At 42.6% G+C, this 24,814-nt stretch overlaps 1 protein-coding gene across 9 annotated transcripts in view; it reads right to left on the bottom strand.

The window, feature by feature from the left end:
* Positions 1–24,814, bottom strand: part of PCBP3 (poly(rC) binding protein 3) — a 398,007-nt gene that overhangs the window by 185,652 nt on the left and 187,541 nt on the right. Inside the window, exon 1 of one of the 9 annotated variants that reach the window (XM_058296365.1) lies at positions 4,822–4,894. The exons of the other annotated variants lie outside the window; for them this stretch is intronic. The gene's annotated coding sequence lies outside the window, so the exon portion shown is untranslated. Of the gene's footprint in view, positions 1–4,821; positions 4,895–24,814 lie in introns of those variants that run through there. 9 annotated transcript variants of the gene reach the window in all.

The following is a 24,814-nucleotide window of genomic DNA, read 5'->3' as shown; positions in this document are numbered from 1 at the left end:
TTGCTGTGGAATATTTGTTACAATTGATAATAGCAATTTTTTTATAACTGTAGTATTTTTTAACAGTAGTCATCTTTGTAATAATTGATGAAAGATAATTAAAATACTATTAGTTATCATTCATAGTTTATGTTAGGTATATTTTTCCATATACCACTCTATTATTAAACCTCATATTAGTGTCATATATTTTTTATAGTCCATGAAAGAACATTCCTATACTTGTACTAACAACTACATTGTTTATAATATGGTTCACTATGTCATACAGTCTTATGTTTTACCTTTCAATTTTTACTCAAGCAACATCCATGACCTGAAGTTTCCCCTTTTACCCACATTCTCCTATACACTTCAGTACTGTTAATTATACTTACAATATTGGGTTATAATACTACCACGATCATCCATTTCTAAACCTTTACAATTATCCTAAATAGAAATTATTTACAATATAAGCATCAACTCCCCATTCTCTAAACCCTATCTATCCCCTAGTAAACTATAACCTAGATTCTAATTCTATGAAGTTAATTATTATTATAAGTTCATATCAGTGATATCATACAGTATTTCATTCAGCATAATATCCTCAATGTTCATCCATGTTGTTGCATGCATCAGTACTTAACTTCTTTATACAGCTGACTAACATTATACTGTATGTGATACCACATTTGTATATCCATTCATTGGCTCATGGACACTTGCACTGAATCCATCTCTTGGCAACTGTAAATATTGTCACTATGAACATTGGTGTGCAAATACCTGTTCAAGTCCCTTTTCTTCTGGGTATATATATAGTAGCAGGATTGTTGGGTCACATGGTAATTCTATATGTAGCTTCCTGGGAAAATGCCAAACTGTCTTCCACAGTGACTGCATCATTTTACATTCCCACCAGTAGTGAACGAGTGTTCCTATTTTTCCACATTCTCTCCAGCACATGTAGTTTTCTGGTTTTTTCAGTAATGCCCATTTTATAAGGCATGAAATGATATCTCATTGTAGTTTTGATTTGCATTTCCCTAATAGCTATTGATGTTGAGCATCTTCTCATTTGTATATCCTCTTCAGAGAAATGTCTATTCAAATCTTTTGCCCATTTTTTAAATGGGTTGTCTCTTTACTGTTGAGTTGTAGTATTTCTTTATATATTCTGGATATAAACTCTTATCAGATATGTGCTTTCCAAATATTTTCTCCCATTGAATAAGTTGTCTTTTCACTTTCATGACAAAGTTCTTTGAGGTGCAACAGTTTTTACTTTTGAAGAGGTCCTATTTATCCATTTTCTCTTTTGTTGCTTGTGCTTTGAGGGTGAAGTCTGAGAAACCACTGCCTAGTACTGAAGATGATTCCCTACATTTTCTTCTACGAGTTTGACTTAGGTCTTTGATCCATGTTGAGCTAATTTTTGTACGTGGTATAAGACAGAGGTCCTCCTTCATTCTCTTGCATATGGATATACAGTTTTCCCAGCACTATTTGCTGAAGACTAGGCTTTCCCAATTGGGTGGACTTGGTAATCTTGTCAAAAATTAATTGGCCATAGATGTGAGGATCTATTTCTGAACTTTCAATTCAATTCCATTGGTCAATATATCAATCTTTCTGCCAGTACCATGCTGATTTGACCCCTATAGTTTTGAAATATACTTTAAAGTAGGAAGTAAGAATCCCCCAATTTCATTCTTCTCTTTCAAGATGTTTTTTGGCTATCCAGGACCTCTGACCCTTCCAAATAAATTTGATAATTGGCTTTTCCATTTCTGAAAAATAGGCTATTGGGATTTTTATTGGGATTGTGTTGAATTTGTAAATCATTTTGAGTAGAATTTACATCTTAACAATATTTAGTCTTCCAATTCATGAATATGGAGGGCCCTTTCATTTATTTGAGTCTTATTTGATGTCTTTTTTGTTTGTTTTATTTTTATCCCCCTCCACCACCCCCATCCCAAGATGACTCCCTCATCTGTCTACTCATTGTCTTCTCGTCTTCTTCAGGAGGCACCAGAAACCAAACCTAGTATCTCTCATGTGGGAGGTGGGTGCCCAATTGCTTGAGCCACATTCATTCCCCTTATTTGATTTCTTTTAGCAATGTTTTGTAGTTTTCTGTGTACAAGTCCTTTACATACTCAGTTAAATTTATTTTTAGATATTTGATTCTTTTTGTTGTTATTGTGAATGGAATGTTTTTTGCTTAATTTTCTCCACAGATTACTCTTCACTAGTGTATAGAAACACTAGTGTTTCTGTGTTCATCATGTATCCTACCACTTTGCTCTAGTAACTTTGTTGCAGATTTTTAGGGACTTTCTTATTTAGGATCACACCTCTGCAAATAGTGAAAGCTTTATTCTTGCTTTCCAATTGGATGCCTTTTATTTTGTTTTCTTGCCTAACCATTGACAGTGGACATCTTGTCTTGTTTCAGATTTTAGAGGGAAATCATTCCATTTTTCACCATCATGATATTCACTGTAGTTTTTTATATATGCCCTTTGTTATGTTGACAAAGTTTATTTCTATTCCTATTTTTCAAATTGTTTTTATCAAGAAAGGATGCTAGAGTTTGTCAAATGACTTTTCTGTGTCAGTGGAGATGATATTTTTTTTCATTTTTTTAATGTGAAATATTACATTAATTTATTTTCTTATGTTGAACCACCCTTGCATACCTTGGATAAAACCCACTTGATCATGGTGTATAATTCTTTTAATGTGCTGTGGATTCAATTTGCAAGTATTTTGTTAAGGATTTTTACAACTATATTCATATGAAAATTGGTCTGTAATTTTCTTTTCTATTACAGTAATACTTTTATTGGCTTTGGTATTAGGATAATGCTGGCCTCATAGAATGATTTGGTAGTGTTCCCTCCTGTTCAATTTTTGGAAGAGTTTGTGCAGAATTGGTATTAAGTCTTCATGGAATGGTTGGTCAAATTCACCTATGAAGTAATCTGGTCCTTGGCTTTTCTTTTGTCGGGTATTTTTTGATGACTGATTCAATCTCTTTACTTATGATTAGTCTATTGAAATCTTCCATTTCTTCTAGAGTCAGTGAAAACTGTATGTTTCTGGGAATTTTCCCATTTTATCAAGGTTTTCTAATTTCTTGGCATACAGTTGTTCACACTATCCTCTTATGTTCCTTTTTATTTCTGTGGGGTCGCTAGTAATGTCCCCTTTGACAGTTTGAAGCTTTTTGTGCATCCCAGAAAAGACCATGGTCTTTGAGCTAATCCATTCCTGTGCATATACACCTATTGTAGGTGGGAACTCTTGATAAAATGACTTCTGTTAAATGCCTCGGTTTAGATTGTGTGACCCAGGGTGGGTCTCAATCCTCTCACTAGGGTCTTTTATAAATAGAGGACCGAAAGCCTCATACACAGGAAAATAAAGCAGGAGAGATGGAAAGAGGCCTCTAAAAGTTGATGAGCACAGAAGACAGAAAAGCCACAGGCTCAGAGGAGAGGGGAGAGAAGAGCAGACTGGTATTGTGTCCTGCCACGTGCTGGATTGCCCACAGGTGAGCTCAGCAAGAAAGCATCTTTAGATGATGCCGCCATTTCCTGACTGCCCAGAGCTGCAGCTTGGTGATATAGCATCTCTTGATGATGCCTTGATTTGGACACTTTCTAGGCCTCAGAAGGGTAAGCTTTTAACCAAATAAATTCTCATTATAAAAGCCAAAATATTTCTATATGTCTTTCGCTCTCATATCTCTCTGTTTACCCTCTATTGTCCAACATTGCCTCTATATTTTGCATGTCCAAGGAAATATGCCTTTTTCTTGTTCGATTACATTCTGACTCTTATAGGAATTAAAATGAAGAGTTGTATATTGAGGACACAGTACTACTGGGTTTCACATTTACCCTTTTAGTTACCCTTATAGACGATCTTCATTTCTTCACACTACTCCAAGCTACTCTCTTGTGTCTGTTCTTTTCAAACTGCAGACCTCCCTTAGTAATTCTCTAGGGGCAGGTCTTTTGTTGACGAACTCTCTCAGTTTCTGTCTGTGGATATTTTAAACTCTTTTGCTGGTGTCTGGGCATACGAATAAGTTGATGTGTTGTCTCTGAAGGTCAGTTTCTGCCTCTTATCTAGGGTTTTATTGTTGATTGTCTTTGTATTAAGGCTCTTCTTTGACACTTAGTTCAATGTATTCTGCACCTTTAGAACAGCCCAAGTTTAATTGATCAGATTTTCTCAGCTTTTCTTTATCTGATTCTTGCCCTAGATATGTGTTACAATTTTTAAGATTGCACTTTTTATGCAACTGTTTTACTCTAAGAGAAAGCCTCCTTTCATCTGGTTCTCTGGGAATCTTGATCTCTTCTGTTGGTTTCTGTGTTGATTTTCTTACCAGCCCCTATGATTTGTTTAAATTCCTTCCCTCAATCAGGGTTATGTTTTCCTTACACTTTTTAGTTCTGGGACCCTCCAATCCTATAGCAGTTCAGTTTAACGCCGCCACTCCCTGCCCACCCCCCCCACCACCACCACCGTGGTAATTTTTTTTTTCCTCTGTGAGGATTTTCTGTCTCTGGTTTCTTCCCCATTAGGGTATCCCACCCTGGGGAGCCAGATGGGATCAACCCAGAAAGGTCAGTCAATACAGAAAAGCCCATTTTGCATTGTCTTGAATGAGTATAGCTCGTTTTGACCTTTCTTCCATGGTTTCTCTTTTTCCACTCCCTCTGGGGGCCCTTATATATGCAGCACTCCTCAGCGGCTACTGTCCCACCCTACATACTTGGGTCCCTGTGCCTGGATATGCATAGGGTTCTAACTCACTGTTCTGAATTCCTCTACAGTCTGTTTCCTTGGTGGGAGGGTCCCAGTCTGTCGCCTCTGGAGAACTCCAAGATGTGAAGGCCTGAGCAAGGGGCAGGGAAGAAGACAAGCTGGTTCAAATTGTCTCTTTCTTCATTTCAACATTTGTGGAGTCCTTCTCCAGTTTTGACCATCATTCAGAGTTCTAAGCTGTGGAATTTGTCCTTATATTTGCTGAATCTCTGGGGAGGGTTTTTCAGGGGACCTTTTATGTTGCCATGTTGATGACATCACTTTCAATATTATATTTTTTCTTTTTTTTCTGGGAGTCATGTCCCACACCTATCAGGAAGCAGTTGGGCGCCAGTTGCGGCTGGGGCGGCTTGCACCCCGACGCTGACGGGGGGGTTTGGAGGGGTCAGCTGGCTGCAAAGGCGTCTGAGGCTGCGGCAGACAGCCTCAGAGGGGCTCTCAGGCGTGGAGGACGCGCGGCGAGGGGAGAAAGAATGCCGCGGAGACCAGGTCTGGTACGCAAGTCCGGTTTATTGCGGAAGGGGACATAGCTTTATAGGGTTAGGGACTGCGTGGAAGGATTTGATAGGTGCGGGCGGGTACTGCTTCCTGATAGGTGATTGTAAGTGGTTGCTAAGCAGAGGGCTGGCGGAGAGGTTTGGAATAGGAGAGGGCGCCAGTTGCGGCTGGGGCGGCTTGCACCCCGACGCTGACGGGGGGGTTTGGAGGGGTCAGCTGGCTGCAAAGGCGTCTGAGGCTGCGGCAGACAGCCTCAGAGGGGCTCTCAGGCGTGGAGGACGCGCGGCGAGGGGAGAAAGAATGCCGCGGAGACCAGGTCTGGTACGCAAGTCCGGTTTATTGCGGAAGGGGACATAGCTTTATAGGGTTAGGGACTGCGTGGAAGGATTTGATAGGTGCGGGCGGGTACTGCTTCCTGATAGGTGATTGTAAGTGGTTGCTAAGCAGAGGGCTGGCGGAGAGGTTTGGAATAGGAGAGGGGAAAAGGGGAGTGAGAGCTGGCCGGATGTTGGGCTAGGCGGGAGATAAAAAGGGGGAGGGCAGCGCCGGCCAGCCGTTAGCAGCAAAGGCCTAGTCAGGCGTGGTCACCTTATCTAGGCCCAGTGGGCAGAGGCGGTATCACTTCTTGCTGCACCGTTTGCTACTGTGGCAAGCCGGGCGCCCTTCCTCCCACACCACACTGGGGCGGGGGGGGCGCAGGGGGGGAGAGGGTAGTGCATTTATATGCTGAGTTTGGCTTAGAGAGAATATTTTAAGAATATTTTAATAGTGAAAGACATAATGGTTTTCCTCTAAGATTGAATGAGGGCAAGATAAGGATTTCCACTCTCATCACTGTTAAAATAAAATAAAGAAGGCCATTAGAATAGGGTGATGGGCCTTGGCTAATCCATGACTGTCAAACCCAAGTAACATGAGTGAAACTTGGGAGAGGCAACCTTTCCATAATGGCCTGCTGTACCAGGAGATAAAACTTAAATTCCAGTCAACCAAAATTAGACTCTTTAGGAAGGGGCTGTCTACTGGAAACAGTCCCAATGAGGTAATGCTTCTTAGATATCCAATTACAACACCTCAATTGCCTCTGCATTTGCCCTATACCAGCTTCCCCTTTCCACTCCCTCACTGGAGCTCTTTACCACTTTCAGTTTGGCACAGAAACAATTCCTATTTGGAATAGAATAATAAAACCCAAATAAGTTTTTAACAAAATTTTAAAACTGTCTCCTCAGTTTATCTCTTACACCACAATCCTTCAACACAGTATTGGGATCCCACCCATAGCAATAAGGTAAGAAAAAGAAATAAAAGACATACAGATTGGAAAGGAAGAAATAAAACTGCCTCTTTATGTAGATGGCAGAATAATCTATGTAGAAAATCCTATGGAATCTACAAAAAGTGTCCTAGAACTAAATGAGTTAGGAAGGTTGCAGGATACAAGATCAACATATAAAAATCAACTGTATTTATATATATATATAGCAATGAACACATGGAAACAAAATTATAACATAATACCATTTACAATCACTTAAAAATAAAATACTTAGATGTAAATCTAAGAATGGGACTTGCACACTGAAAACCACAAAACACTGATGAATGAAATCAAAGATATAAATAAGTACAGAGACACATCATGTTCAAGGAATGGAAGAGTCAACATAGTAAAAATGTCAGCTCTCTTAAAATAAAACTATCAGTTTAATGAATTTCCTTTCAAATCCAAGCAATATTTCCTTTCCTGGATTTATAAACAAGATTATTTTAAAACATATATGGAAAGGCAAAAAAACTAGAATAGGTAAAACAATTTTGAAAATTAAAAGGTGGAGGAATCACCCTACTTGATTTTTTTTTTTTATGAGGTACCAGGGATTGAACCTTGTATCTGGGAAGCAGATGCTTAACCACTGAGCTACACCTGCTTTCTCACTCTATTGATTTTAAGACTTACTATAATTTATAGCTACATTAATCAACACAGTGTGGTACTGATGGAGCAATGGACAAATTTTGAAAAAGACAATTTCCCAAAAATGACACAAACTAAAAAGGAAAATCTGTAGAGCCCTATAGGTATAGAAAAAACTGAATTTGTTTTCAAATATCTTCCCACAAAGAAACTTCCAGCCATGTTTCTTGAATATGTAAAGAAATAACAATACCAATCTTACACAAACTCTCAGAAAACAGAAGAGGGACTTTCAAAATTGTTGAATAAAATAAGCATAATCCTGATTTTAAAATATGACAAAGATATAAATGAAAATCACAAATCAGTATCTCATGACCACAAAGATACCAATTTGCAATTTTCACTTTTTTCATTTTTTTAATATTTTCTTGGATTTGTTTTGCTAAAAGTTTTTCGCATCTGTAGTCATGAGAAAAAAAAATATGACCAAGTAGAATTTATAGCAGGAATGCAAAATTGGCCAAAAGAAATTGGTATATCTATCACTAAAATTCATGCTATTAATAGAATAAAAATAGAAAATTACTTCAATAAGTACAGAAAAAATAATTTGACAAAATTCAATACCATGCATGACAAAATCTCTCAACAAACACCTTTTTCGATTAAGCTAAAACTCATTTTTTCTAATGACAGCAACATAACTAATGACTTCAGCTTGATCATGTGGGCCATGATGTGTCAGACCTCCTCAGGTGAGACCCAGCCGTCAGTACGTGCCAGAGGAGAGGCCTGCGGCTCACCCCGCTTTCCCCCTCAGGCCATCTCCTAAACTGTTCCGCAGAGACCACAGTTACGGGCTTCCTAGTCAGCTCTAGAAAAGGAATCCCAAAAGTCTATGTAAAAACTCCTCCTCAGGTCCTTGAGCAAATCTTAAATTGCATGACATGAGTCTCTGGGACTCCCAGGCAAGCTGCTGGATGACTGACGATCACACAGAAAGTTGAGGGAGACAGTGGAGTTCCAAGCCCAGATGGAGTGGAGGTGTGTTGTTGAATCCCCCCCACAAAGGCCATACCCAGGACTGAGATCATGGCCTGGGGTTACAGGCAAAACTGAAACAGATCTGCCAAAGCCTAAACTCAAGCCATGACAGAAACAAGGTAACCCACTCATTTCAGTACATTCTCAGAGGGAAGAAACAATCTACAGTCCCTGCAACATTTCATTCATGATGTCCAGTACACAATAAAGAACTCCTAAATATGCAGTGGGGCAAGAAGAGTGACTGGTAATAGAAAATAGACAGTCAACAGAAGCATATCCAGAGATGATCCAAATATTAAAATTAGCAAGGATTTCAAAATTAACTGTGATGATAACATTACAGAACATAGAGGAGAACATGTTGGATAAAATGGGCATGGAGTATCTCAACAAAGAGTTAAAAATTAAAAGAAAAACAGAACAAAATGCATCCTAGAACTGCAAAGTACAAAATATGAAAGAAAAATCATTGTATGGGGTTAACAGCAGATTGGACACAACATAAGTCTGGGTTTACGACCCGCAGAGGTCAACGGAAAGGGTCCAAATGATGTACAGAAGGAAAAAAAGAATAGAAAAAAAAAAGACCAGAGCATATGATAGGCATACACTGAAAGAGTTTATCAAAATATATGTAATAGGTGAAAAATAATAGTAAATATTATTACCAAGAACTACTCTATAGGACTGCTTTTGTGTTGTTGTATATCCTACTGGAAACAAAGATTAAAACTAACATGTTATAAAGTCACTTGAAGTAAAATATATTTTCATTTAATATTCAGTTGTTAGAAAACTGGGTTATACCCTGATATTTTTTGTTCTTCAGTAATTTGGAAGATATGCATCCTCTTTCCTTCTAACCCATATTTCTAGTACAATCAAAAATTGAAATAGTACTTTTAATCTCCACCATCAAGGACAAAGAAAAACAAAAAATTCTATCATGTTTGAGCCATTATATATATTTTTTGTGTTTGTTATGCCTAACAGCATTACCTCAACTAAAGCACATGTATCTGGACATTTTAATTACTGTAGTGACTATTTTGTGAGCAAAAGTATACACAGAACTTTTTTTGTTATCTGAGAATGGCCAGAAAAATCACAGGATGTCCTAGATTTCTTTGTAAGGCACGGAAGGGAAGAAGGCATAGTGCTTTCAAGTACATGGAAGAAGGCATAGTGCTTTCCAACATCCTCTTCAAGTCCTCCCACAGGTGTCTACATCTCCAGTGGGGGGGCCTCCTCCTGACGAATATTTCTATTCTGCCGCCACACACGCTTATGCCCGTAACAATATATCCTACTGGTTTAGGTATTCAGGAAATGGGCACAGATGGCATCACACTGCACATATCCTACTGCTACTTACATTCTATGTCAGGTTCCTACAGGATATGTTTTCAAGATTTATTCATGTTTATGCATGTAGATTCATTCTTTGTTTTAAATGAAGTGTATTCATATATCCAGTCCCAAGCAGACTGGTTACTTACAAATATTTGCACATGAACCTCCTCAGATGTGTCTCCTTTAACATATATGCTGACTTTCCTAGAGCGTATTCCTATGAGCAGGGCTGGCTGCTAGGTCACAAAGATGTGGCCATCCTCGGCCTTCCTGGGCAATGCCAAGCTGTTCTCCAGGGTGGATGCACCAGTTTGATCCCCCAGCAACATAGAAGTGCCCCTTTCCCAGTATGCTTGTCAGCCTGCTATTTTCAATGGGGTTTGCAATGGAAGTGACAAAGTGGTACCTCAGCCTTGTTTCACTTTACATTTCCCTGCTGCCCGAGAAGGCTGAATGCTTCTTACATGTTAATGATCAAGCATCTTTCCTCTTCTGGATGAAAAATAATAAGATGGGTTTTGGCATAGATTTGGTGTAAAAACATGGATATCAGTGAAACAGAATTGATCAGAACACTCTGAAAGGGCATGTATATATAATAAGTTACTATATGATAATGGTGGTACTCTTCCTCAGTAGGGAAATGTTTGATTAATTGTAAAAGAGTACTGAGTCAAGTGGCTAACCCGAGAAATGAAACAAACAAACAAAAACACAATCTTCACTCTGCTGGTTATTTACTGGTTGTCCATTCCTGCTCTTTTACACTGTTGGGGCTGGAAGTCTGCAAACTACATCTCCAAAGTTCATTTGGGTATTAGTTATCTACTGCAGCATAACAAGTTACCCAAAACTTAGCAGTTTAAAACAACACTCATTTATTAGTACACAGTTGTAAAGAAATCCAGAAACAGCATGGCTGGGATCTCTAAGTCAAAAGTCTCACAAGGCTGCAGTCAAGGTGTCAGTCAGCTGAGCTCTCATCTAGGACTCAGTGGTAGATTTCAGTTCCCTGCAACTGTAGGACTGAAGTCCCCAATTCCTTGCCAGCTGTCATTTGGGGGCTACTTTTAGCATCCACAGGCTGCCTGCATTTCTTGCCACTCTGAGCCAGCAAAGGAGACTCTCCCTCACATTGAATCCTTCTCTTGCTTCAAATTTCTTTCTCCATCTCTGTTCCCTGGACCCAGATTTAAAGAGCTTATATGATTATGTCAGGCACATCCAGATAATCTCCCTTTTGATTAACTCAAAGTCAATTAGTAACCTTAATTACATTTACAAAATCTCTTTTGCCATGTAAATAGCATAATGACAGGCTTTAAAGTTCACCTTATTTACAGGTTCTACCCACACTCAAGGAGAGTGAATTCTACAAAGCTTGTACACCAGGGGGCAGAAATCTTGGGGCCAAGGTTGAGTTCTGCCTACCACAGCACATCAGCTGAATTTATGCTGGGTTCCCCAGTAGGAATTATTAGAGGCAGAAAAGGGGACAGAGAGGCTTTCCTCCTTCTGACTCATACATATGGCTTTTCTGGCATAGAGCCCCAAAGGAAGCAGCCCCTTTTGGGAGGACCTAGAGCCAAGCACAGCAGCATCTCCAACAGTGCAGCAGCTGTGCAGACTTGAGGGATCCAGCCTGGGAGTACCACCAACTATGACCTCTGTGCAGGACCTCTTCTTCATCTTCCTCCTCCAACTCTCTTCTTTATCACACTTACTCCTCCAGAAACACTAACACCTTTCTAACCAATTCCTTGTATTAAATGTGCTCTGTCTGAAATGTTAGAGTGGAATCCATTTTCCTAACTGAATCTTTTTTTTTTTAGGTACCAGGGGCCAGGGAATGAACCCAGGACCTCATATATGGGAAGCCAGCACCCAACCACTGAGCCACATTGGCTCCCCTGAGTTGTTTGTTTTGTTTTGCTTGTTGTTGTTGTTTTTTTTAAGGAGGCATGGAAAACTGAACTGAGGATCTCCCATGTGGGAAGCAGACACTCAACAGCTTGAGCCACATCTGCTCCCCCACGACTGCATCTTGACTTACAGAGTCATCAAAATAAATTTCAGATAAAAATAGACATTAAAATGGAGAAAAAAAGTGACAATGAAGTTAATATAAGAAATCATTAAATATTTATATAATTGTGTAATGAGGAAGACATGTAAATGAATGAAACCAAAGCAGAAAATCATAAAGAAAATCACCTTAGAAATCAGTAAGGAAAAGGTTGCTTCTCCCAAGAGGCAAATGGGCAATGCACATGGATATATCATTCACAAAAGAATAAAAACAACTGGTAGAGATTTTTAAAAATCCTATATTCAGTGGCCACAGAGAAGGGGGTGGGGGCTGCAGAAGCAGGATTGCAAAAAGATCACGTACACTTGCTGAAAAAGCACCAGACCCCATGAACAGGGTTAAGTGTCCAAGGAGGGACAGAAAGGCAGCTGGAGGCCTTTGGTTCTGCCCCTCCTAGACCAGGAACAGAACTCTGAATGCAAGTGGCTCCACTACTCCCAAAGAGAAGCTCCTGGGGGCGTGGGCGCCTCTGCAACCTGTGATCCTGGTTCCTTGGCAGCCTCCTCCATGGAGGACCTCAGCTCAGCAGCCCCTGACTAATTGCTGTGACTCAACTCTTCTCAGCCTCAGTTCTCATTCTAAATGGAGAAGATAAAATACCCACATTTCAGGGTTGTGAAAATGTACACTGTAATTTGCAACGTGCCATTCAAATGAGAAATTTTTAAGCCTTATTTTACTGGTATAATTCTAGAGTAACAATAGAAGGTAAGAGAAAGGGACAGAGAAAAGGATGAGGAATACATTTGCTGTATTATTCCTTGAAGCTTCCAGATCCAAAACAATGCCGGGATTCAATCCCTTGCTAATGGAGTTGAGAAAAAAGACTTTTGCTATGTGCCTCTGGGTAGAATATGTCTGCTGACTTTCTTTCTGTTTCCTTCTCTGTGAACTGCAGAGCCCTCAGCTCCTTCCCTGCTCAAGGTGGTGAATGCACTTGGCTGGAAGAGCATAGACGCAGTTGCGGAACATGGCTGGTATGTGAACAGAGCCACCTGTCACTGACAGCTGATGCTGGCAAGAGCATATATGCTAGAACTTGCCAAACACCTTTCAGAGTTTCCACTGCCCTCAGACATGCTGCCTATGTCCTTAGACCAGGACTTCCATCTCCCCTCATATAGAAATAACTCAAGGTTTCTGTATTAGTCAGCCAAGGGAGTGAGGATGCAAAATACCAGAAATATATCAGTTTTCATGAAGGGTATTTATTTGGGTATAAGCTTACAGTTACCAGGCCAAAAAGCATAAGTTACTTCCTCACCAAAGTCTATTTCCACATGTTGGAACAAGATGGCTGCTGACGTCTGTGAGGGTTCAGGCCTCCTGGGTTCCTCTCTTCCCAGGGCTCGATTCTTTCTGGGCTCTGCTGCCCTGCTCTCTCCACAAGGCCAGCTGTAGACTATCAGACAACCAACTCTGTCTCTCTCCCCATGGCTTGATTCTTTCTGGGCTCAGCTGCTCTGCTCCTCTGCGTGCTTACTTTCCAGACTCCAGCCTTACAACTCCAAATCCCTTCTCTGTGGTGCGGTTTCTCTGTGAGTCCCCACCCATCAAGAGGGTGGGGACTCAACACCTACTGACATTGCCCCATCAAAGTCTTAATCATTATTTAATCAAGTAAAAGTGAAAGCTCTGAATCCAATATACTCTAATATGCCTGGAGGGACAGACCAGTCTACAAACAGAATCCAATACCTATTTTTGGAGTTCATAAACAATATCAAACTACTACACTCCACCCTCTGAATTCCAAAAAGTCATTACAATATTTTAAAAAAACAAAAACAAAGACAAAAAAAAACCTTAAACCAGTATAATGCTAAATACAGAATCATATCAGAATCAGTTTAAAGAAATACAATTTGTCTTAGGGCAAGTCCAGTCTGGCTGTAGACTTCTGAAACTTACAAAACCATTTATCTGCTTCCAGTACACAGACAAAAGATAAATATTTCCATCACCATAAGGAGAATCCGGGAGGGAAACCTGAGTCTCAGATCCTCTACAGTTTAGTAAACCTGCAAGGGCACCCTCCATTCAATTTCAAAGTTTGAGAGTTATTCTTAAGACAATGGTTTCTTCTCCTTGGGGTCACATGGGGACCCACACTTTCCATAGGCTTGCCCAATGGCCATTTTCTTGGTTCCACCAACACCAAGGACCTGGGTGTCAACCAAGCTCTAGACCTCACCCTCTAAGAGCATTGGGGTGATTGCCACACTTTACCCAATCTTTGGGTTAGAGTCTTAATCCCCTTAGTAGACTGAAGTGAAGACAACATCCTCCCTAACCTCTCAAAGCAATGAGTTGACCACCTGGCCTTCCCTAATCCATGGGGGACAGGTCCACCCCTCTTAGACCTGTGGGGTGCTGACCTTAACTGTCCTAATCTTTGGGGTATGTGCTCCACCCTCTCTGTACCCTGGGGCAGCAAAACTCTCCCTGAACATCGGGTGGGGACATCCACCCTCTCCAACTGCCAGAGCAAACTCACCCTCTCTGTACACATGGGTGGGGTTCCTCTCTTGGCCCAAGGAGATGTCTTAATTCCAGATCTCAGCTTCCATGGTTTTCCTCTTAAAGCTGTTTCTCCTTCAATCTCTCCTTTCCATGTCCCTTTTAGTCCAAGCTGACAACAGTTTTGTTCATACAGAGCTCTCAAATAACTTGTTTAGCTTGCCGGAAGCAGGGGTCCAAGCTATCAAACAGTAAGATTTTCCACAAATCTTTCTGAGATAACTGCATCTTCAATCCTGATTGACAAGTTCCAAGTTTAGTTAAGTCATCAAATGTGGCACTCTCATCTGGGAGCTATATTTCCAGAGGCTTAGAATTTCCAGAATCAGTTTCTGTTTTCTTTGTGCCCAACAGTTTAGTCCTCAGCTTATCTCCCTCATCTAGCATTTTGCTATGAGTTGCAAAGAGAAGCCAAGCTGCACTCTCCAAGTTTACTTTGCCATTTTCACTTTCTACCTTCCATTAAATACCAAGAGTTAAACTTGCTAAGTTCTCTGAGACTTTAAAACACAGATCCCCTTTCCTCTGGTTTCCAATAATACTTTCATCATTTCCTTCTACGGCCTCATAAAAAGTCTCTTTAGAGTTCGTATTACTATCAACAGTCTCTTCAAAGCACTGTAGGTCTTTTCTACCAAGCATCTCACAACTCTTCCAAAAAAATACCCTTACTCATTTATAAAACCATTCCAGCATTTTGATAATTTCATAAGCATGATCCCACTCCTGGTACCATATTCTGTATTAGTCAACAAAAGGGGTGCTGATGCAAAATACTAGAAATGTGTTGGCTTTTATAAAGGGTATTTATTTGGAGTAGAAGCTTACAGTTACCAGGCCATAAAGCATAAGTTACTTCCCTCACCAAAGTCTATTGCCACATGTTGGGGCAAGATGGCTGCCAACATCTGCTAAGAGGTCAGGCTTCTTGGGTTCCTTTCTTCCCAGGGCTGCGTTTCTCTCTGGGCTCAGGTGCTGTGCTCGCTCCACAAGGTCAGCTGTAGCATCAGGTGAATGGCTCTGTCTCTCTCCCCAGGACTTCTGCCATGTCTTAGGAGCCATCTCTACTCCTCCATGTTCTTCTCCTGTGTGTTCCACTTCCTGAACTCCAGCACAAAACTCTGAACTCTGTCCTTTAACATGTCTTTTCTCTGTGAGTTCCCACCCACCAAGGGGCAGGGACTCAACACCCTACTGATGTGGTCCAATCAAAGTCCTAATCATAATTTAATTAAGTAAAAGTGAAACCTCTGAATCAAATATACTCTAATATGTCTGGAGGGACACACCAGTTTATAAACATAATCCAATATCTATTTTTAGAATTCATAAACAATATCAAACTGCTACAGTTTCTAAAGAAAAAATTCTCCAACAGTGCTAAAGTGTATTACCCTACCTTTCGATTCTTCCATCTTGTGCATTTCAAGAGACAAGAAAACCAATAAGGTACCAAGGACCAAGAACCAGCAGAAATCACAGACAGCAAAAGTGGATAGGAATAAATATATTCGGGTAATGGAATTATCGGGCAAAGTTATAAAATAAAAAACAAACTACACTTGGTAAATTGGCAGGAATAAACACTAACCTTGAAAATATCTGAAAAGTAATGGAGTCATTAAAATGAACTAAAAGAGTAAAAAAAATTAAAAATAAAAACAAAAATTTATGAGAAAGAAAAAGACTAAACTATTAAAATCCAGTAGATGAGTTAACATCAAATTACACATATATAAATACGGGTTGGAAGAAATTAATCAAAATGTCATAGAATGACAATTTGAGAGATAATAAAGAAGAGAAAGTTAAGAAATGTGAGAAGGAAGTGAGAACTAATACACAGTCAACTGGAGCTACAGTTAAGAGGAATAGAAAGAATCCAAAGCAACAGGTGAAGAGATAACAGCTATGAATTTTACAAAACTAATGAAAACCATCCACCCAGAGAGTAAACAGGATAAAGAGAAATTCCCACCCACACATATTATAATGAATTTGCATAATACTAAAAATAGAAATTTTCAAAAGCAATAAGAGCAAGAAACACCACTATGAAAGGAACAATAGCCTGATAGATGACCACTTAGCAGAAAAACAATGGGCTGGGGCAAAATTGCTAATCTAAAATTCTCAACTGAGTAAAAATAATTGTCAAAAACAAGGACAAAACTCTTCTATTCAAGTCCAAGAGACTTGAATCTCTGGGCCTTAGTGGAGTTGCAACACCTACTGTGTAGTTCCCTGGACTCACCCAGGATAACTAACAAGGAAGTGAGGTTGGATAATCACCACACCAAGGAACTGAGAGTCTACAACCGTAAGCAAGAGAGTCCCATCTATCAGCCATATGGGATCAAAGCCCCCTCTCAATCAGAGGTGGAGTGGGCATCACCATCCCAGAATCCTCAGGATTGGGGAATAAAATATGGACTAGTGGACTTACTGGTATTCTACTATAGACTTATTGGGACTCTACCAATAGAAGAAAATATATTATTGATGTGGAGACAGTGGCCACTGGAGCTGCTGAAGGCAGGGAGAGGGAAAAAGAGGTATAATATGGGGGCATTTGGGGAACTTAGAATTGTCTTGAATGACATTGCAATGACAGATACAGGCCATTATATATCCTGCCATAACCTACAGAATTGAGTGGAAGATTGTAAACTACAATGTAAACTATAATCCATGCTTAGTGGGAATGCTCCAAATGTGTTCATCAATTGCAGTGAATGTACCACACTAATGAAAGAAGTTGTTAATGTGGGGAAGGGTGGGATGTGTTGGGAGTGGGGCACATGGGAATCCCTTATTTTTTGTGTGTAACAGTTTGTGTAATCTAAGTATCTTTTTTAAAAATAAAAAATACATTTTAAAAAACTAAGGACAAAAGGATATTTTCAGACAAAAACAAGATTTTACAACCAAGAGATCCTAGATTCTAAAAGAAATTTTAAGGAAGGTATTTCAGATAAAAGTAAAACTATCCCCAGAAAAAGATCTAGGATGCAAGAGGAAATGAAGAGCAAAATTAAAAGGTAAGTACATGTGAAAGTCTAAACAAACACTGACAATATAAAACAGTATTAATTATGACTTGTGAGGTTACAAAGGCAAAATCAAATTCTATCACAAGAGCTATATACATCGCAAAGGGTATAAATGTAATTAAATCTAAGGACCTGGAATACTTGAGAGGAGAGTAAATGTATTTACCAGCATTAGAATTTGACAAACTAATGAGATATGCTTTAATTTCTGGAATAACCACTAAAATACTAGAAAACAGAGGACATAACTTTCCAAATTAGCATGGGAGGGATGAAATTTAAAAAAAAACAAAAACCACTCCACCCAAACGAAGGCGGGGAGGCAAGAAAAATAATTACAACATGAGGACAAAGAAAAGACCAAAGTAAAATATTAAATGTAAAACCAAACATATCAGTAACTGCATAAAAGTTAAATGGGCTAAATGTTTCATTTAAAATAAACATGGTGGCTGATGGGTATGGGGAAAGGCAGGAAGAGATGAGAGCTGGAGGCGTCTTTGGGACATGGAGATGCCCTGGATGGTGCTTCAGGGGCAATAACCGGACATTGTAAATCCTCACAGGGCCCACTGGATGGAATGGGGGAGAGTATGGGCCATGATGTGGACCATTGACCATGAGGTGCAGAGGTGCCCAAAGATGTACTTACCAAATGCAATGGATGTGTCATGATGATGGGAACGAGTGTTGCTGGGGGGGGGGGGGGGGGGAGAGGTGGGGTGGGGGGGTGGGGTTGAATGGGACCTCATATATACATTTTTAATGTAATATTATTACAAAGTCAATAAAAATAAATAAATAAAATAAAATAAACACTATCAGAAATGTTTAAAAGCTGTAGTAGTCTATGTTGATTTCAAGAAAATCATCTCAAAAGTAGCAATATGGAAATCTTCAAAAGAAAAGACTGGGGGGAAAAAGTTATTGCCAAGCAAATACCAACCAAAAGAAAGTCAGTGTTTGCTTTATTAGCAAGATGCAATTCTAGAAATAAAGATGGGCATTTCAAATAATAAAAGATTCAATATACCAGTAAGAGATCACTTTTAATGATCTATCTAACAATACAGTCCAAAATAAATGATGCAAAAACACACAGAACTAAAAAAAAAAGAAATCCATAATCATAGCAAAAATTTTCAAATATCCCCTCTTAGGAAGTGGTAGAATAGGCAAAAAAAAATCAGTAAGGACAGGAAATTTGAATAGCTCCATTGATTGTAAAGGACATATATAGCAAACTCAACCACAGAACACAACTTCTTTTTAAGGGCACGTGGAACATTTATAAAAATTGACCAGGGAAGCAGCTATGGCTCAATCAGTTGGGCTCCAGTCTACCATATGGGAGCCCTAGGTTCATGTCCCAGGGCCGCCCTGTGAAGGCAGGCTCACCCGCCAGCACCACAGAGTGCTACCTGGCCCACCAGCACCACAGAGAGCTGACGCAGAAATGTGACGCAACAAAAAGGGAGACAAAGCAAAAAAAGAAGAAAAAAAAACCCACAGGACAACATGCAGCTAATGGACACAGAGAGCAGACAACAAGCAAGCTGCAAGGGGAGGGGAATAAATTAAAATACAGACACAGAAGAACACACAGCAAATGGACACAGAGAGCAGACAGCAAGCAAAAAGCCGTGGGGGGGTGGGGGGGAATTGACCAAATTCCAATCTGTGAAACAAGTTTCACAAGTATCAAAAAATTAAAAGAACTCTTCTTTCTCTGAATGAAGTCATGCTCTCACTATGGGGTGACTTCCAGAAAGCCCTCCAGGACACTTGGGCCAGCTGTCTGTCCTATGGGTTGCTCACTGCAGACCCAGCTGCTGACCTTGGCAATCAGGCTTAGCTCCACATCCTGAAGCTCTTCCTCCCTGGGCTGATGGACTCTGAGATTACCCACAACTCCTTTCTCAGTGTGTTCCGAGATGAGCATGCTCACTTCCTACCCCACATGTGGGCAGATATGCTCAGAAGATTCCAAGTCCCTACCCTGGTAGCCAGAGACTGGAAATCAGAGACTACCCTAGCTACTCAGATGGAGGTCTCATGTTCTCACCTGTTTCATGAGAATTCTCTTTTCCTCAGGCTAACATTTCATTCCAGTGCCCACTACCCAACTATACACAGGTCTCCCCAGGGGCAGCCCAAACTTGTTCCCCTGAGCCTCTGGGATAATGGTCAATTTCATGCTCTAGGCAGCATTTATCCCACTACATTGCAATTATCCACTTAGACTTCTCTCCTCACTTTTGGACTATAACATTATAAAATTGGTTCCCAGGGTGAGCTGCTGGATAGACTCTCAATAAGCACTTGTGGAAGATGGCCCACGTGGTAAACCTGACCCATCATAGCTGGGGTGGTACAGCCCTTTCAGAGCAATGAACTTGAGGAGCCCAAAGCGGGGAAAAGGGGGTGGGCTACCAAGCTGAGCCTTGCCTCGACTCTGTCCCATTCCCATGGGCTGCCACCTTCCACAGGTACTCCACCAAGCATCAGTTACATCCCAGAAGGAGTGCAGCAGAAACCAAAATCCCTGACAAGATTTATTTAGATCCAAAGGATGATGTTCACTGAACAATCGTTGACTAAGAGTGGATCTGGCTGGGAGGTGAGGGGTGGAAGCAGGAAGATGGAGCACTTCTGGTTGGAAAGACCAGGCAACGCTCCACTGGGAAAATGCATTGAAGCCAAAGGGGGGTTGTTCATAGTCTGGACTTGGGAAGGTGCAAAGGAAGGGCATTCCAGGTGAGAGAAGGAACATCATGGCGGTGAGAAGCAGGAAGTAGCATGTCTCTATGGCTCAGAGAACAGTTGGCCAGAGTAGACCAGGGCACAGAGCCCAAGGCTGGCAGGGAGGGTGAGCTGGGCACAGGGTGCATGCAGTGACAGTCCAGCTCAGGAGCCACTGAGCACCTGAAATGCGGACAGCTGCCACTGAGGAACTGAGTTAATTTTACTCAATTTTACTGAGTTTAAATATAAATTGCCATATGTGTCTACTTCCTGCCATACTGGACAGAGCAGGTCTAGAATGCTGGGCAAGAGAACTTGCTCAGTCAACTCTTCCCCAAACCCTGCTGGAAGGCCCTCCTGGGATGAGTCCAGCACTGTCCTCTCCACTCCAGTCACAGGCCCTGCTGGTCAAATCACACTCCCTGTGCCTCCTGCTGCCTGCAGTGCCAGCCCCCCAGGGCCCCCTTGGCTGCACCTTTCCCCCACACACGCCCACCTGCCCCTTCAGAGAGAAAGGAAGCCTCTGAAAATGAACACCAGCAAGGTCATGCTTCAAGCGCACCAACTCTACCTGCCCATCTGTCCTTCCTTTCCATAAGGAGTGCTGATGTGTCCCTGTGTCCAAGGACTCTCTACTGAGCTGTCCATGTCACCTGCTTCTTTACACTTTCCTTCAGGCCAGCTTCTCTGGGGTGGCACTCACGCAGGCTCTTCCTCTCCCAGCTCTGCGCCAGTCCCAAGCGTCACAGGCTACTCCTCTGCATCAACAGCGACGCCACCACTTCAGAACCCAGATGCGCCTCAGCCCTGCCATCTGGCTTCTGCCTCACCACTCAAGCTATGGGGCCTGACACGGGTGCCAGGGATCCCTTATCCCAAAACCAGGAAGACCGTTACCCCCATGTCACTGGCCTGTCCCAGCACTTGACAGGGCGGGCCACACTCTCCAGAAACACCCCTCCCTTAATGCCAGCATAGGACCCTCTCCTGTTTCTCCACCCCCATCTGCTCTGCCCCCCACTCTGCCATCAGACCCACACACTGCACCCCCCATTTTCAATCACGAACAACTCCCCTCCCCACTCACAGTTCTATCCCACAATCTCTCACCATCCAGGAAAGTGCCACTGGCTCTTGCGCCTCACTGCCGCTGCTGCCATGACCCCCAGCAGACTGTGCTCCTAGGTGCAGACTTCACACCCAGCTGCCTGCGGGCCTCTCCACACCTCCACAGGGACGTCCACGCCATGAGCCTCCTCCTTCCTTACACCCTCCGACCCTCCCCGGGTGCCCCAGCAGAACCCTAGGGATCTCCCGGGATCCCCTTCCTCCCTCCCACATCCATCTGCCTCCAAGCCCTGCCCGCAGCAGTTGTGACCTCTCCTTGCTCTCTCCCCACTGCTCTCCCGGCCTCCTTCCCCTGTCCCCTGAACCCCTGTACAAAAGTCTCCTAGTCCCTTTGCTTCTGTCCTCCCTCCTGGCCACTCTACGTGGAAGCGAGGACTGTACCACTTCCCAGTCTGCACACTCCCTGCTCCCCTGCCCTGGGAGGGGGCCAGTGCTTCCCCTCCAGCCCTTCCTGCCCTCCTCCCACTCTCAAGTCCTCACTCAGCCTAGGCCCAGCTTCCCCTCCTCAGCAGGCTCACTCCCCTCACTCAGAACCGAACTTGCCAGGCCCCTTCTCAGCAGAGCTCCTCCCACCCCAGCCTGCCCTCAATGCGGTTGCAGCTCCCAGGGGAAGAGGCTGCACTGCGCAGACCACTGTGCATCTCAGGGCCTGGTGCACACAGGCACTCAGTAAATAGTCATCTTCAAAGATGAGGCAGCCAAGCGGAGGGGGTCATCAAGGCTGTCTTCTTAAAAGTCCTTCTGCTCACCCAAGACATGAAGCAGGCAAGAGGGGACCTTGGCCTCAGAGAGCAGCCTGGAGGGGGTCTGAGCTGTGCTGTGCTGTGTGGCCTGCAGGTGCCTCCACTCTCCACCTTGGTCTTCCAGCTGAAGACTGGAGGTGCCACAAGGAGGGTGGGCAGCAGGGGGAAGCACGGGTGCGGTGCCTCTGCCAGCAGGCACTGCCACGGCGTTGGTAAGGAGACTCCACCAAGACGCCTCAGGAGGACAAGGAGGCAGAGGGACCAGGGGGCTCTGAGGAGACACAGCACCGGGAAGTTGGCTGGTTTTACAAAGGACACCAGGGCACACCTGAAGGATGAGCACTGCGAGTCACAAAGTGGGATTAAATGTTTATTATGTGATTATTTTAAACTTTGTTAGATCACAGAGAATGTGGAGGTTTGAATATTAAAATAAGTTTTTCTGTTTCCACAGTGTATTATTTAACCCTGTCTCGCAGGCACAAGCCAAATGTCTGCTGATGTGACAGATAAACAAATGCAGAACAACGGACTCGGATGGCGCCTCCTGTCTAGAATCCCTTCCAAAGAAAACTACGGCCAAAAGCAGAAAATATATGAGAAGCATGTCAACAGAAGCATCTATAAAACTCTACTACTACTATGTCCTGCCATACCCCACTGAATGTACTGCGGGAGAGTGTAAACTACAGGTAAACTATAATCCATGCGGTGCAGCAGAGCTCCAAAATATATTTGCCAAATGCAATAAATGTGCCACAGTGATGAAAGAGGTTGATGTGGGAGGAGTGGAGGGCATGAGGTGTGGGGTTTATGGGAACCTCATATTTTTTAATGTAACATTTTTTGTGATCTATGTGTCGTCAAAAAGTACAAAAAATTTTAAAATTTAAAAAATAAAATGAAAAAAAAATAAACCTCTACTGCAGTCAATTCTATAATAAAACCAGTGATTTTAAGTTGGGTAAGAAAGTAAACAAGATAATTCTGACCAAATGTAATGCCAAATGTGAATCAACTACCTCTGAAATCCATGTCGAGAACAGCAAAAGCACTTGGGACATGGAGCGTGGAGCCTGTCCTGTCCGCTCCTGACGGAACTGGCTGTCCTCTCCCTGTGTTCTTGTCACCAGCCTTCCATCTTCTGCCAAGCCACTGCTCGTGCCCACAGGGCCTCCCCAGGCCACTGCTCAAGTGCCCGCATCAGAAAGGCTTTTCACGCCTCCCCCTCTGGATGGGCCTCCAGAGGCTCCATTTTCTGACTCTGCTTCACCCTGGCATGGGCAGTGTGTCTTGCGTGTTTCACTGCCACCACACCCTCTGCCCTGGGCCCTCCAGGAACCTCTGCATTGCTGCCCTGCCCCCGGGCCTGCAACCAGAGGCACCTGCACAGACACAGGAGGGCCACAACAGCCAGTAGAGGCTTTCACATGACAGTGCCAGGGTCCTCAGCAAAGCCTGAGCACGCACAGCAGCTGGGCCCAGTTCAAAACTAACCAGCCCAAGGACAGGGCCAAATCGCCACAGAAAGCATACTGAGAGGAGAGGCAGGGAAGATGGTGTCTGAGTAAGTACACCATCAACATCTTTCTTACAAAAGACCAGCTGTGTGGTGACAGAGTCCTGCGGGAGCAGGTTGTTTCAGGAACCTGCAGGGTGGGAGGTATCTGGACGTCGATCTGGCGAGACTGCGGCAGAACTGGTGCTTGTTCAAGGTAGAACTATGGGTTTCTAACACTGAACTCGGAAGCCGTGGGAAGGCAAATCCCTTCCTGCTAGGGCTAAGAGCCAAGTGAGCTGCTGCGCTCAATGAGAACTGCCAGTCATGGGGCAGAGTTTCTAAGCCCCGTGTTTCCCAAGCGGGTGAATCCCAAGCCTGTGTCCACTGAACCCCCGTGGCCCACGTTTCACAGACCTACATACCCCAAGTCCACATTCTCCCAGGCCTCTGTTTCCCGAGCCTAGCACTCTGGGAAATCCGGCATTGCCCTACCCCTCTGGTCACGGACTAACTCCGGGAGTAGGAGAGCTTAGGTGGGGAGGTACAGAGGGGCCAAGGAGTGCAGGTTCAATTTTCTGGTCACCCCCTTTTATTGAGTTTGGAGGAGCATATCAGCTGACTTGGGGAGAGCCTAGGAAGAGAGGAGAGGCGAATCTGGTGAGAAAGCCCAATATACCTAAACACCCTGGGACAGGAAACTTGGTCAGGGAGAAGGTGGAGTCAGAAAATTAACCAGCCCCCTGTAGCACACCTAAAGTAGAGGGACAGTAGGATGTGCTTTACAGGCTTCCAATAGCATATTTAGGGTTCCTGCCAAGAGGTGAGAGCTCTTTCAAGAAATTAAGAGTCATTACTTATCAGGTGAGTTGGTTCACCAGGGACCCATTTGAATTTCCTACAGGAACCCTCATGCAGCCTTCCTGCTGCCTTGGGAGACAGGGAAGTGAGGAAGGGAGAATGAGGGAAGGTCAGACTCCTAAGCAGTTTATTCAATTGCAAAGAGGATTATTTGCCTGAGGCCTTGTCTGGTCTTTTTGTTGGTTTGTTTTCTTGTTTTTTCTTCCTCTTTATCCCTGCCCCCGCCCCTTTGGTTTTTCTTTTTTTTTTTTTCTTTTTTCTCCCTTCTCTTTTTCTTGCTCTGCTTTTTTTTTTTCCTCTTTCTTTTTCCTTTTTTTTCCTCTTTTTTCTTTTGTTCTATTAGTGCTGCAGGCAACATTTCTTATTTGCTGTGCTTCCTCATCCTCAATTTTCTCTTTTCTGTGTGTACTGATTTTGGCTACCAACACTATCCCCTTTTCCCCTTTTCTTTACATCATTCTCTCCTCCATCATTTATGGTTTCTCTTACATTCTACCTTTCTCTGTTTAGCCCCCAATATTTCTG

This window comes from Dasypus novemcinctus, chromosome 4 (genome assembly GCF_030445035.2).
Source record: "Dasypus novemcinctus isolate mDasNov1 chromosome 4, mDasNov1.1.hap2, whole genome shotgun sequence".
Taxonomy (NCBI): Eukaryota; Metazoa; Chordata; class Mammalia; order Cingulata; family Dasypodidae; genus Dasypus; species Dasypus novemcinctus.
This window is presented reverse-complemented; position numbering and strand designations above follow the sequence as displayed.